The sequence below is a fragment of the Canis lupus genome, chromosome 5 (assembly GCF_048164855.1).
Source record: "Canis lupus baileyi chromosome 5, mCanLup2.hap1, whole genome shotgun sequence".
In the NCBI taxonomy this organism is placed as follows: Eukaryota; Metazoa; Chordata; class Mammalia; order Carnivora; family Canidae; genus Canis; species Canis lupus.
Genome location: NC_132842.1, coordinates 39,258,946 through 39,271,308, shown reverse-complemented (window position 1 = coordinate 39,271,308; position 12,363 = coordinate 39,258,946). Strand labels below are relative to the sequence as shown.

Genomic DNA, 12,363 nt, shown 5'->3' with positions numbered 1-12,363 from the left:
CCTCTCCACTCATGCTCTCTCTCAAATAAATAAATAAAACCTTAAAAAAAAAATTAAAAAAAGGATGCCTCTTCACAGTGGTATCATGAGGCTTAAGTAAATTTTGAATGTAGAATGTCCTGCTCAGTGCCTGGAGCATGGTAATAAGAAACTGCCACTCTGGACCTAGTCTGAAGATACTCAAGGGAGTAACAGTTTATGCTGCTGTGTTGGGAGGCGTAGAGGTCAGATGTGAATCACAGCCCTGCAGAAAATCTTCCGTCCTGCAAGATGGGACAAATGTGGTTATACCTCACCGGGGCATATGGCTTCATCACTTGGAACCTGACTTCCTTTTACCTCCTGCTATGAACCCCAAGTCCTGGAGGTTTCCGCTGCTATTTTCACTGATGACAAACCTAACTTCCTAATTACTTGAATCACTGAAATTACTATAACTTGAATTTTTTTTCAAATGCGAGTCATTCTGTAGAGACTACTAATTTTCTCTTATTAAAATAAAATCCTAAAATAATCTAGTTGTTCCTTCTCTCCCCTTAGGCTCTGCCAAAAAGAATGGGGAACATGTACTTTTGAAATCACCTCATGTCTCCTTGATTTCCTCATTCGCCAGCAGAAAATTCAATAATAAGCCCAGCACAATTCACAGGGAGGGGAGAAAGTTTCCCATACTGGTCCTTGGGGAAAAGGCTGATGGCAGAGTGAAAATTTAATAGCTGGGCAGCCGGGGTGGCTCAGCGGTTTAGTGCTGCCGTCCGCCCAGGGCGTGATCCTGGAGACCCAGGATCGAGTCCCATGTCCAGCTCCCTGCGTGGAGCCTGCTTCTCCCTCTGCCTGTGTGTCTGCCTCTCTCTCTCTCTCTCTCTCTCTCTCTCTCTCTCTGTGTTTGTGTGTGTCTCTCATGAATAAATAAATGAAATTTTTGGGATCCCTGGGTGGCGCAGCGGTTTGGCGCCTGCCTTTGGCCCAGGGCGCGATCCTGGAGACCCGGGATCGAATCCCACGTCGGGCTCCCGGTGCATGGAGCCTGCTTCTCCCTCTGCCTGTGTCTCTGCCTCTCTCTCTCTCTCTGTGACTATCATAAATAAATAATTAAAAAAATTTAAAAAAAAATAAAATAAATGAAATTTTTAAAAAATGTTTTTTTAAAAAGAAAATTTAATAGCTGCCTGACACCCTAAAGTAAAGGGAGTCTGAACCATTCGAACAGTTGCATACTTACAAGAAATAGGTGATTATGTTATCCCTGCTGGAAAAGGACAGTGTGTGGGGTTTTTACTTGTGTGTGCAACATATGGGAGACTGCAAAGACTGCACAGATGACAGACACAGAAGGATGTGCTTCTCCAGGAAGGCAAAAAATAATTTAGTGCTTGGTAATATGAGAGGTTGGGTGATGGACAGAATTTGCTTTAAGTGAGATGGCTATGGGTAGTGAGGTATCTATAATACAGATAGTTCTTAAATATCACTAGAAATTATCCTATGGAAATAGCCACACTTGTGAGCATATAATTTCTTCCATTAAATTCAGATCATTTCAGATCTTCAAGCGAGTCTTTGCATGAGAGATGTTATTCATGAGACTATTTTTCTCTGTCTGGTTCAGAACAGATAATCCCAAATAATGGTATAGCCTAACTCGTTTATCTCATTTAATTTTGCAGTAACCCCTCAAAGAGCCACTCTTAAGGTTTCCCTTTTACTGATGAGCATTACCTAGTTGGGAAGTGGACATAGCAAACCTGGGTCTTCAGTACCTAAAATTTTCCTGCCCACAGTATTTTTTTTTAAAGATTTTATTTATTTATTTATGAGAGAGTGAGAGACAGACAGACAGAGGCACAGGCAGAGGGAGAAGCAGGCTCCATGCAGGGAGCCTGACATGGAACTCGATCCTGGGTCTCCAGGATCAGGCCCTGGGCTGAAGGCGGTGCTAAACCATTGAGCCACCTGGGCTGCCCTCTTGCCCACAGTATTGTCCTCCCAACACTCAAGCATTTCAGGAACACAAAAGGTTTTCAATTTCTACAAGTTTCTACCATTTTCAAAATATACATCTAAAAAAAATAATAAGCTGGTCTAACTATGAGTGTAATTAATACTCAGTATTTCCACAGTGAATTTTGGTTTAAAAGGGTTTTGTGTTTATTATACGATTTAATCATCAACAACCTGTGAGGTAAAATTACTTCCTTTATTCTACAGACAGAAAACTGAATCTAGGAAGGGATCAACAAACCTGCCTGGGTCACAGAATCAAACCCGGCTTCTCTGCCTCCACAGCCTTCCCTGCCTTGGCTGTACCATCCTTACCCAGCCTCATTGTTTTCTCTGCCTTTCCTGTCCTGCCAACACGGCCTTTGTGTTCCTTTGCACTTCCTGATGCAAGGTGCAAGTACAAGTAGGCAAACGCTTGGTGCCACAGGCCTGCGATTCTGGACAAGCTGATGCAATCAACTTTCTGACCGTACCCTCCAGGAATACGTCACAGGAGAGAGAGCTGCTGGCTTTTCTTGTTTTGTTTTAAACAGTAATAGATGTTTGAGTTGTTATCACTGTTTGAGGTTTCTAATCAGCCAAAACTGTCTGCTCTATAATACAGGCTGACCTTCTAGGTTGATAAACCTGTATCATTACCGGCTTCTGCAGAAGTTGGTGTTTGCATATTATTTTGGGGACAGAGCTCTGACAACAGCAAGAACAGCAAGTATGATACATTATTATAGGGCAGGCTGGCTGTGAGAATGGCACTTTTAGTTGTGCCAGGCAGTGGCAAGCCCATGACTTTATATCAAGGCCAGAAGTAAATTTAGGTTGTCTCTACATGCTTAGTCTCTAGATCAAGCCAGAACAACAATTTTTGTCTCCATCAATTAGAGGAGCCAGTCTCTAAGGGGTCATAGCTGGTTTATTTGCCGTGTCTGTGACAGCAACTATGCCAACAGCAGCTGGCGTATGTCACTCATGTGAATGAGAAAGTATAGTCCTGGCTTTATTTGGCAAGACCTGTCATCAAACCAAAAAGTCAAAAAAGCAGTAAACTGTTTGTTTTTATATGTCATGGCAAACTGGAGAGCTCCCTCAATTTTTTCAGAATTCTTAAGCCTGTAAATGGACTGACCATTACCTAGCATGATGTCTGATGTCAATTCCCTTCAAGACTATTTAGTGAGGACCTCCTGTATGGAAAGTGCTACTTATCTGGAATAAACGTCATTAAACACACACACACACACACACACACACACACACACACAGGCTATATCAGCTAGCCCTGCAAATTTTTTGTCCTGGAAACTCCCATGAAACCTGGGCTTCTTGAAAATCAGGACTTTTATGATCCTTGACATCACCCATGAGCATAAACCTTAAACCCATAGGTTTAAGCCAGTAGACCTCTTGAGCCCACCCTCCTGAGCAAGGTTTTGATGAATACATTACAATACCCAGCATTACCTAGATCTTATAGGTACATGAGCATCTTTTCCCAAATTCCCATCCCTTTTATTTGTCATATCTCTTTACTACCCTTAATATTATTTACTCAATATTTTTCTTAAAATTGACCTCACTTTTTCACACTTCAACTGACTTACTTGAAAAGGAAAATTACATTACAAAAAAATTACATTTCCAAATGGAAAACCAACATCAACGATCATAAATAGAAGATAGCCATAGAAATAAATATAATGAAGTAAAACAGTACTATTAAAATTCCAGCTGTACATTTCTGTTCCCAGCTAAGATAGTGTCGTAGGAACCATGTCTACCCTTCCTGCCTCAATCAACCGAAATGGACATTGGACATCAGACAACAAAGAACAGTGATATCTGAGAAAGGGAAGCAGTGAAGTGAGCCCTGACAGTTTTTCCAGCTTACTGTCTATCCAAGCAGCAGTACAGGAGAAGAAACTCGGGCAAAACTCAGGAATCTCCCTGAATGTAACACATGTCACTAAAAGTCCAGGGAGAACAGGCTAGACACAGATCAGAATGGAGAGAGCTACACTGAAATGGCCCAGGGATATGCAGAAGTTCCCCCTTAGCCCTCAGCAGAGGACTGCCCAGCACATGAATAGGAGGAACCTATGAGGATGGAGAAAGAATCCTTCAAACAACTAGAGGAAATAGGACTTGGGGCTCTCACAAGGCCAAGTATCATGCCTGCTGCTATGAGCCAGATTGGAAAACCTCATGATTCACAAGTTATTGTGTAGATAGCCCAGAAGATATTGCCTCTGGAAGTGGTGAATGATTATTCCTAGGGTGGCTAGTGCTCTGGTGGCATTTAACAAATCTTAAAAACAAAACCCAAAAGGATCAAACTGTTTCCACATAACTTAATTGTGACTCAGAACAAAACTCAATTATATTTACAGGAATACAGAAATATTCGGCACCCAACAAGGTGGAATTCACAATGTTTTTGCAATGAATCTTAAAAATTTACTAACAAACAGTATCTTTGATGAGGAGAAAAACAAATTAATCAATCAAAACCAACCCAGAACTGGCATTGGTGTTAGAATCAGTAGAGAAGGACATTAAAACAGCTATTATAACTCTATTCCATATTTTCAAAAAGTTAACTGGAGACAAAGAAGATACTAAAAATACCATATCACACAATTTTTAAAAAAAGATTAAAATTGAGCTTTTAGAAATGAAAATCACAGTGCTCAAGATGAAGAATATACCAGGATCAATGACAGATTAGATATTGAGTAAGAAAAGATCCATGGGTTTAAAGGCATAACAATAGGAATGATGCAAAAGGAAGCAAAGTAATTTGCTTTGGGACAATTTTAAGCAGCCTAGTATATCTGTACTTGGAGTCCACAAAGGAGATGAGAGACAAAAGAGGGCAGAAAAAAATACTTAATAATAGCCCCAAATTTTCCAAAATGGATAAAAGCTATAAACTTAAAAATCTAAGAAACTTAATGAAAACTATACTAGGGAACATTATAATCAAATTGCTATAAGCCAGTGATTAAAGAGGAAAATCTTAAAAACAACCAGAAGAAAAAAGTCATCGTACACAGAGAGGAACAAAAACAAGAATGTCAGAGTATTTCTCATTGAATACTATGCAAGCAAGAAGACACAGGAGCACCATCTTTAAAGTACTGACAGTACTGTTACCCTAGAAACCTCTATCAAGGAAAAATAACTTTCAAAAATAAAGCCACAATAAATCTCCACTGGTTGTTTATAGTCATTCTTAGAATAAAGATCAAACCCCTTAACATAATAAAAAAATTTTAATTAAAAAGACATTTTCAGACCCACAAAACTTGAAAGAATTCATCACAGTTGACCTGCCCAAGAAAAAAATATTACCACAAGTCCTTCAGGAAGAAGAAAAATACTAAGGCGGGACTGTGGATTTACACAATGGGATGAAGAACATTGGATTTGGTATCACTTAGACAGATTGAGAGAGATGCTTCTCCTGGGTTGGAAAGCTTAATATTGTTAAGAAGTCAGCTCTCCTCAAATTAACCTATAGATTTGGTGCAGTCCAAACAAAATCCTACCCGGTCTTTGGATTAAAATTGACAAGCTGATTTTGAAATGTATATGGAAATGCAAAGGACCTCTAGAACAGCCAATATAAAACTACTGCAAGCCAGACAGTATAGTAGTGGCATAAAAATAAACATATTGATCATGAAAGTAGAGGAGAAATAGACCCACACATAGACAGATGATGGATTTTTGACACAGGTGTGAAGGTCATTCAGTAGAGAAGGTATAATCTTTTCAATAATAATATGGGTCGATTGAGTATCGTCCCAAAAAGAACTGCAATTCATACCTTATCCCATAAGCAAAAATGAGCTCAAAATGGATCATAGACTTAAATATAAAATCTAAAGTTATGAAACTTCTTGGAGAAAAAATATGAGAAAAATCTCTGTGACCTGGGCTTAGGCAAAGATTTCTTTAGTAAGACATGAAAAGCACAACATATAAGAGAAAAAGTAAATGATAAATGGGACAAATGTATCAAAATTTAAAGCTTTTGCTCTTACAAAATACTCTTAAAAGAATGAGTAGACAAGCCACAGACTGGGAAAAAATATTTGAAAATTGTAGACCTAATAAAGTACTCATTTCCAAGTTTGATAAAGAACTCTGAAACCCAATCATAAAGAGACAATTTTTTTTTAAATTAGCAAACATTTTGAAAAGACACCTTCCCAAAGAAGGTAAATAGATGGCAAACAAAACATAACAAAATATGTTCAACATCATTAGTCATTAGGAAAATGTAATTTAAAACCATAGTGTGATATGACTACATACCTACCAGAATGGCTGAAATTGAAATGACTTAAAAATGAGTGTTCATAGTAGGTTTATTTGTAATTGCCCCAAACTGGAAACAGCTCAAATGTCCATCAGCAGGCAAATGGGTAAACAAATTGTGGTATATTCCTATAATGGAATACTTCCCAGCTATAAAAATGAATGGACTACTGACACAAACAGTCATGTTGGATGAGTCTCAAAATAAATATATTAAGTGAAAGCAATGAGACCAAAAAAAAAGATTATACACTGTATCATTCAATTTACATAAAGCTCTCAAAAATGCAAACCACTCTATAGTAGCAGAAAGAAGGTCAAGAGTTATGTGGGAAGAGGTGGAAGTGATGAGGTGTGGGAGGGAAAGATCACTGTGGGTCACAAGGAAAATTTTGGGGGTGATGGAAATATTAATTAACTTGATTGTGGTAATGGTCTCAAGGTGGATATACATGTTATTTCAAATTATACCCTTTAAATACATAGTTTGTTTTATATCAATTATACCTCAAGAAATCTATTAAAAATATTCTGTTGCCTGACTGAAGTTTGCTCTTCCTTTAGCAATAAGGCAGATGAGCTCTGGTTGGAAGGCCATTAAAGACACACCAGCACAGAGGCTTTTACCTTGGAGCCCAAACAGAGATTGAAAGACCATTTAAAAGAGAATAACGTTTGCCTTCTGTGATTCAGTGTTATTAAATGCTCTATGAACCGCTTTAAACAACCTCATATGTCAGCAGGTGGGGCATGTATTCAACACACACTTTGGGAAATAATGAACCAAGAAAAACCTTGTAAGAATATAGCAAGTAAAAAAAAAAAAAAGAATATAGCAAGTATCATGAGGTAACTTCACATAATAACTATTCAATTGAAACTGGAATTCTACAGCCTTGCTTAATGTTGGGATAATGATGACTCAAAACGAACCCTGCTCAAGTGAGGAATGCAGGTCCCCCTTTCCAGATTCCTCTGGGGCAGTGGAGTGACTATGGTTTCTTAGAGTTTCTTCACACCCCCCAAATTCTGCATTTTATAGTAGCCCATTGATGTTCTGGTCTCTTACTCAAAATAATGCAATTACAATGATTACTTTCAAAGTAAGATCTACAGTAGGCAAGAAAAGGTGAATATACAAATTTCCAGAAGTAGAGCCATTCCTACCTCACTTGCCTGTCTTGGGGCAAGGGAGAAAGCAGACCTTTGGTGTCCTACAGAAAGGGCAAGAGTATCACTGGAGGGGACTCCTGGCGGAGAAAGTTCAGATTTTAATTTAAAAATCATGAAGGAAATGAGGGATGGAACTTAGAAAGGAAAGGGGAGAAAAGGTTGACTTTTCTTTTGCTTTTTAAAGATGGTTCGTCTCCATGATTTTTGCATGAAGTCTGCAAGGTTGAGAGGCTGCCTTAGAGCTGATTTAAGGATGGATTCAGGCCAAGTTTGTTCACAGATTTGTGTTGAAAACCCACCCTCTCCCTATTGTCACCACTTCCTCTACTTCATCAATGAAGTATCACAGGCATCTTTTTTTTAAAAAAGATTTTATTTATTTATTCATGAGAGAGAGAGAGAGAGAGAGAGAGAGGCAGAGACACAGGCAGACGGAGAAGCAGGCTCCCTGCAGGGAGCTCAATGTGGGATTCCATCCCAGGACTCCAGGATCACGCCCTGGGCCCAAGGGAGGTGCTAAACCACTGAGCCACCCAGGGATTCTGTATCACAGGCTTCTTATTCCTCAATCAGCATTTAGGCTTTGGGTCTATGAAAATGCATGTCCCCTCTGGATGTGATAGAGCTTTCAGCTGTCATCATCAGAGAGAAGGAGGCCCTTATCTCTCTTTTCATGCCCTGTTTCATTTCTACCAGCTCCAGACTCCAGGGATGAGGGGCTGCAAATATTTTTGATTCCAGAACACCATTTGGGTCACACTTAGTAGCAAGTGGAGTCTGATGTCAAAAGTCATACCTCCAGAGAGCAGTCTTCTTCCTCCTATGAAGAATTTGTAAGCTGAGTCAGATTCTCCTCAGAGCCTCACATCCTGAAATTAGTCTAGGCCACTAGGAATGTAGGAAGACCCAAAGGTCTGGGCCACTTGTTGTCTCAGTTTCACCAAGTGACCACAATCCTGCTTGTAGTTTCTCACATGTAACTCTGTCCTTCCCACCTATCTTTGAAACTCTTCTAAGTCAACTCTGAACACACATGTACATACACACACACAAACTGCTGAACCCCCTCTCAGCAAGACTCTGGACAAGGGGCAAGTTACTGAACATTTCTATGGTTTAGTTCCCCACCTGTAACCCTGAGACACTGGGACATGTATCTAATGGAATTCTCATGATGATTAAATTAGTTTATATCTGAAAGGTTATTAGATCAGTCCCTAACATATAGCAAGAACTCAATAAACTTCTGTTTTTTATGTTAGGGACTCTTCTTTTTGGCTTCCTTAATTCCCTTCTCTGTTATTCTGCTCACACATTTTCTATGTCATTATCTGCTTAGGCATCTCTCTCCTCCACGGTGCTATAGTTTCTTTGAGGATAGGAACTGTGTTAGGTCTGTTTTTGTAATCCCTAACATTGAGCACAATTTCTGACACACAGGCATACAATGAAGGTGGGATCAATAAATAAGTCACTGGATGAAAAATTTAATATCTGAACAAAGGGTAGCCTTTTTTTTTTCTATAGGAAAAAAGAAAGAAAATATACCAGATTGTTAAGAGTACTTAGCCCTAGAGGGTGAAATGATGTATAACATGTATTTTCTTCTTTCTCCTTTTCTATTTTTTCCCTACAAGGAGGGTGTGGATAGGGCAGAGTGGTTTCATGACAGTGTATGCAGAGGACTGGGCTCTACTCTAACCAGAGAACTTCGGGAATTATATAGTGATGATAACATGAGCTGCATTCACAAATGAACTTGGAAATTTTAGCATCTGAACACAATAGCAATTTATTTCTTACTTTCGTGTTGAGGGTGTGTGCGTTTGTACGTACTCCATAAAGTCATTCAGGGACCCAGCCCCACAGAAGCTCCTCCATCTACACATGGTTACCAGGTCACCCTCAAGTCTACACATCTGGCCAGTGGACTGGGGAAGAGAGGGCACGAGTAAGTTCATGTGGGAGTTTTACCTCACTTCTGCCCACATTCCCCTTGTCCAAATTGAGTAACATTGCCCCCGTTGGCAAGAAGGCTGGAGCATGTAGTCTAGCCATATATCCCAACAGAAAGGAAATGGGTTTGGTGAAGGGGCAGAGGATGAGTTAGCTTTCCTCCCCTGTATTCTCTCCAGCCTTGCCTGTTGATGCAATCTCCTGACTGGCCTCCCCTCCTCTTCCCTCTCCCTTTCAATTTATCTTCCACATAGCTGCCAAAGTGACTTTTCTCAAATAAATATTTGACTTGTCACTTGCCTTACTTAGCTCCCTTTCATCAACTAAATAAAGTTCAAATCTCTGTAAGCTATATCTCTCAGCCCATAAACTCAGGGGCACAAGTAATATTTCTGTTTGTGACTGGATTTAATTTCAGTGTTGAGCTCCTATCCTGCCAGGTAGTAGAGTTTTCTCCCCTTTACCCTGGAGTACAATCTGAGTTCTTGGGAGTATCACAGTACAAAGCATCAAGTGGGCATAAGATCCTCAGTGTTAACCTCAGAGGGGTTTTCTGAAAGCAACTAAAGGCAATCTCTTGCCATCAGAACACTGCAAGAAACCATTTTAAGAATTTCATTCAAATTGTCAGTGAAAGGAAGCAAACCAAACCCAGCATACTGAAAAACAAACAAGCAAACAAATGAAATAGAATAAGAAAATGAGTCATTGGGGATGGAGGTGGAGAAGCCATTAAAAAAGAATTCATGGTAGAAGCAGAATCTCTTGTGTATTTATCTTTATAAAAGAATAGAAAAGCAACTTGAAAAAAGAAGTCTAGAGTATTAGCCAGCTAGCTAGTATTAGTGTAAATGAGTGGCAGTATGTGTTTTAATGCTTTTTATTGGTATTTTAATTTGTCTCTAAGCACCATATTTACATCTTATACAGTTCCACTGAAACCAAAGTGCAGCTTTCACTTTAATGTTTATTGGCATACAAAATAATTCCAACAAACAATATAGAGATGTATCTGCTTTGCTGAATTATACTCAGAAGTATGAAGAAAGAGAATGTGTCCAGATATAGAAATGACAAAACATTATATCTGGAAGGATCTTTCATCTTGTGTATAGAGAAACTGGAGTATTTAGAAGTGATGGCTCACCCAAGATCATGTAGTGACAAACTGAGGCCTGGATGCAGACATCTACACCTACTCTCAGCTGGAACAATCAGGTGGTTGAGGAAATTGTCACATTTCACTCAGAGCTCCAGAAGGTAGAACCCCTGAATGCTGCTGGGAAATATGTTTCAAAGCATAAAGCAACATTCAGTAGCCATGGGTTTTCTTGTACTCTGAATGCCTTCTACCTTCTTCTAGATAGAGTCAGACCTCACTTTTAGCACTCTAAACCTCCCCCTGGCTAATGTGATTCCTTGCCCACACTTACCAGGTACCATGCACATTCCCTCTCCTCTGTTCACAGGACCTCTCCTCCAGTTGCTCCTGGAGAATGATCCTTCCCCAGTGCATGCAATCTTGTGGGAGGATCTTTTCCAGTGTTTGTTGTTCCTTGGTTGAGGAGAGTCTATGTGATATATAAGCCAATGAGAGTCCTTCTTGTAGACATTCAGATCTTAATCAGAGTGACACAAAGATAAGAAAACATTGGAGTCACCCAGTGGTACACCCAAAAGAGACTATCCATTAGTGCCTGCTCTCAAGATACCCAGTGCTTCCCTAGCTCCCGTCTTTCTGAGAACTGGTTATTTAGCTTTTCCTTCAGTTGTCTGAGTCATTTCAGATCCATCCAATAAATTTCTTTCTTTGCCTAAGTTTGTTAATTTGGTTTTGGTTACTTGTAAATAGCCTGAATTGATAAAACATTCAGTGGGCAGTCCTATTGATCCAAGTCCATTTAACTGACTTAAGCAAATGGGTTAACTACTATCTCAGAATGCTGGTGACTAATAGCTAGTATGCCTCACTCTAGTACATCCATGGACTCCATTTGAGTTTTGTACTTACCACATATTGTGTTTGTTCCCAAACCTGCTCATGCCAATTACACATATGGTTGCAATTTCGTAATGTAATTAAATATTAACTAATGAGTGCTTGCTTTGGCAGCACATATGCTAAAATTGGAAGGATATGAAGAAGATTAGCATGGCCCCTGTGCAGGGATGACTCACAAATTCGTGAAGCACTCCGTATTTTTCCAAGAACCATAAGATACGTAGGAATATCAAAGAGGTAAAAAACCTACACTCTGAAAACTATAAAACACTGATGAAAGAAATTGAAAATAACACAAAGAACTGGAAAAACATTGCATGCTCATGAATTAAAAGAACAAATATTGATAAAATGTCTATTTTACCCAAAGCAATCTACACGTTTAATGCAACCCCTATCAAAACAACAACAGCATTTTCCACAGAGCTAGCACTAACAATCCTAACATTTGCATGGAACCACAGAAAATGCTGAATAGCAAAGCAACCTTGAAAAAGAAAGCAAAGCAGGAGGCATCACAATTCCAGACTTCAAGTTATATTACAAAGCTGTAGTAACCAAAATAGTATGGTATTGGCACAAAAAATGAACACATAGATCAATAGAACAGAATAGAAAACCCAGAAATGAACTCACAACTATATGGTCAATATGGTCAATTAATCTTCAACAAAGCAGGGAAGAATATCCAATGGGAAAAAAAAACTCTTCAACAAATGGTGTTGGGAAAATTGGACAGCAACATGCAAAAGAATGAAGCTGGATCACTTTCTTGCACCATACACAAAAGTAAATTCAAAATGAATTAAAGACCAAATATGAGTCAGGAAACCATTAAAATCCTGGAGGAGAACACAGGCAGTAACCTCCTTGACTTTGGCTATAGCAACCTCTCACTAGATATGTCTCCT

At 39.2% G+C, this 12,363-nt stretch overlaps 1 non-coding gene across 1 annotated transcript; it reads left to right on the top strand.

Annotated features, from left to right (window-relative positions):
- The first annotated feature begins 11,547 nt into the window (after positions 1 to 11,547).
- LOC140634585 (U6 spliceosomal RNA) lies at positions 11,548 to 11,654 on the top strand. Its single transcript, XR_012032010.1, has one exon. It is a non-coding gene; the product is annotated as a U6 spliceosomal RNA (small nuclear RNA).
- The last annotated feature ends 709 nt before the right edge of the window (positions 11,655 to 12,363 follow it).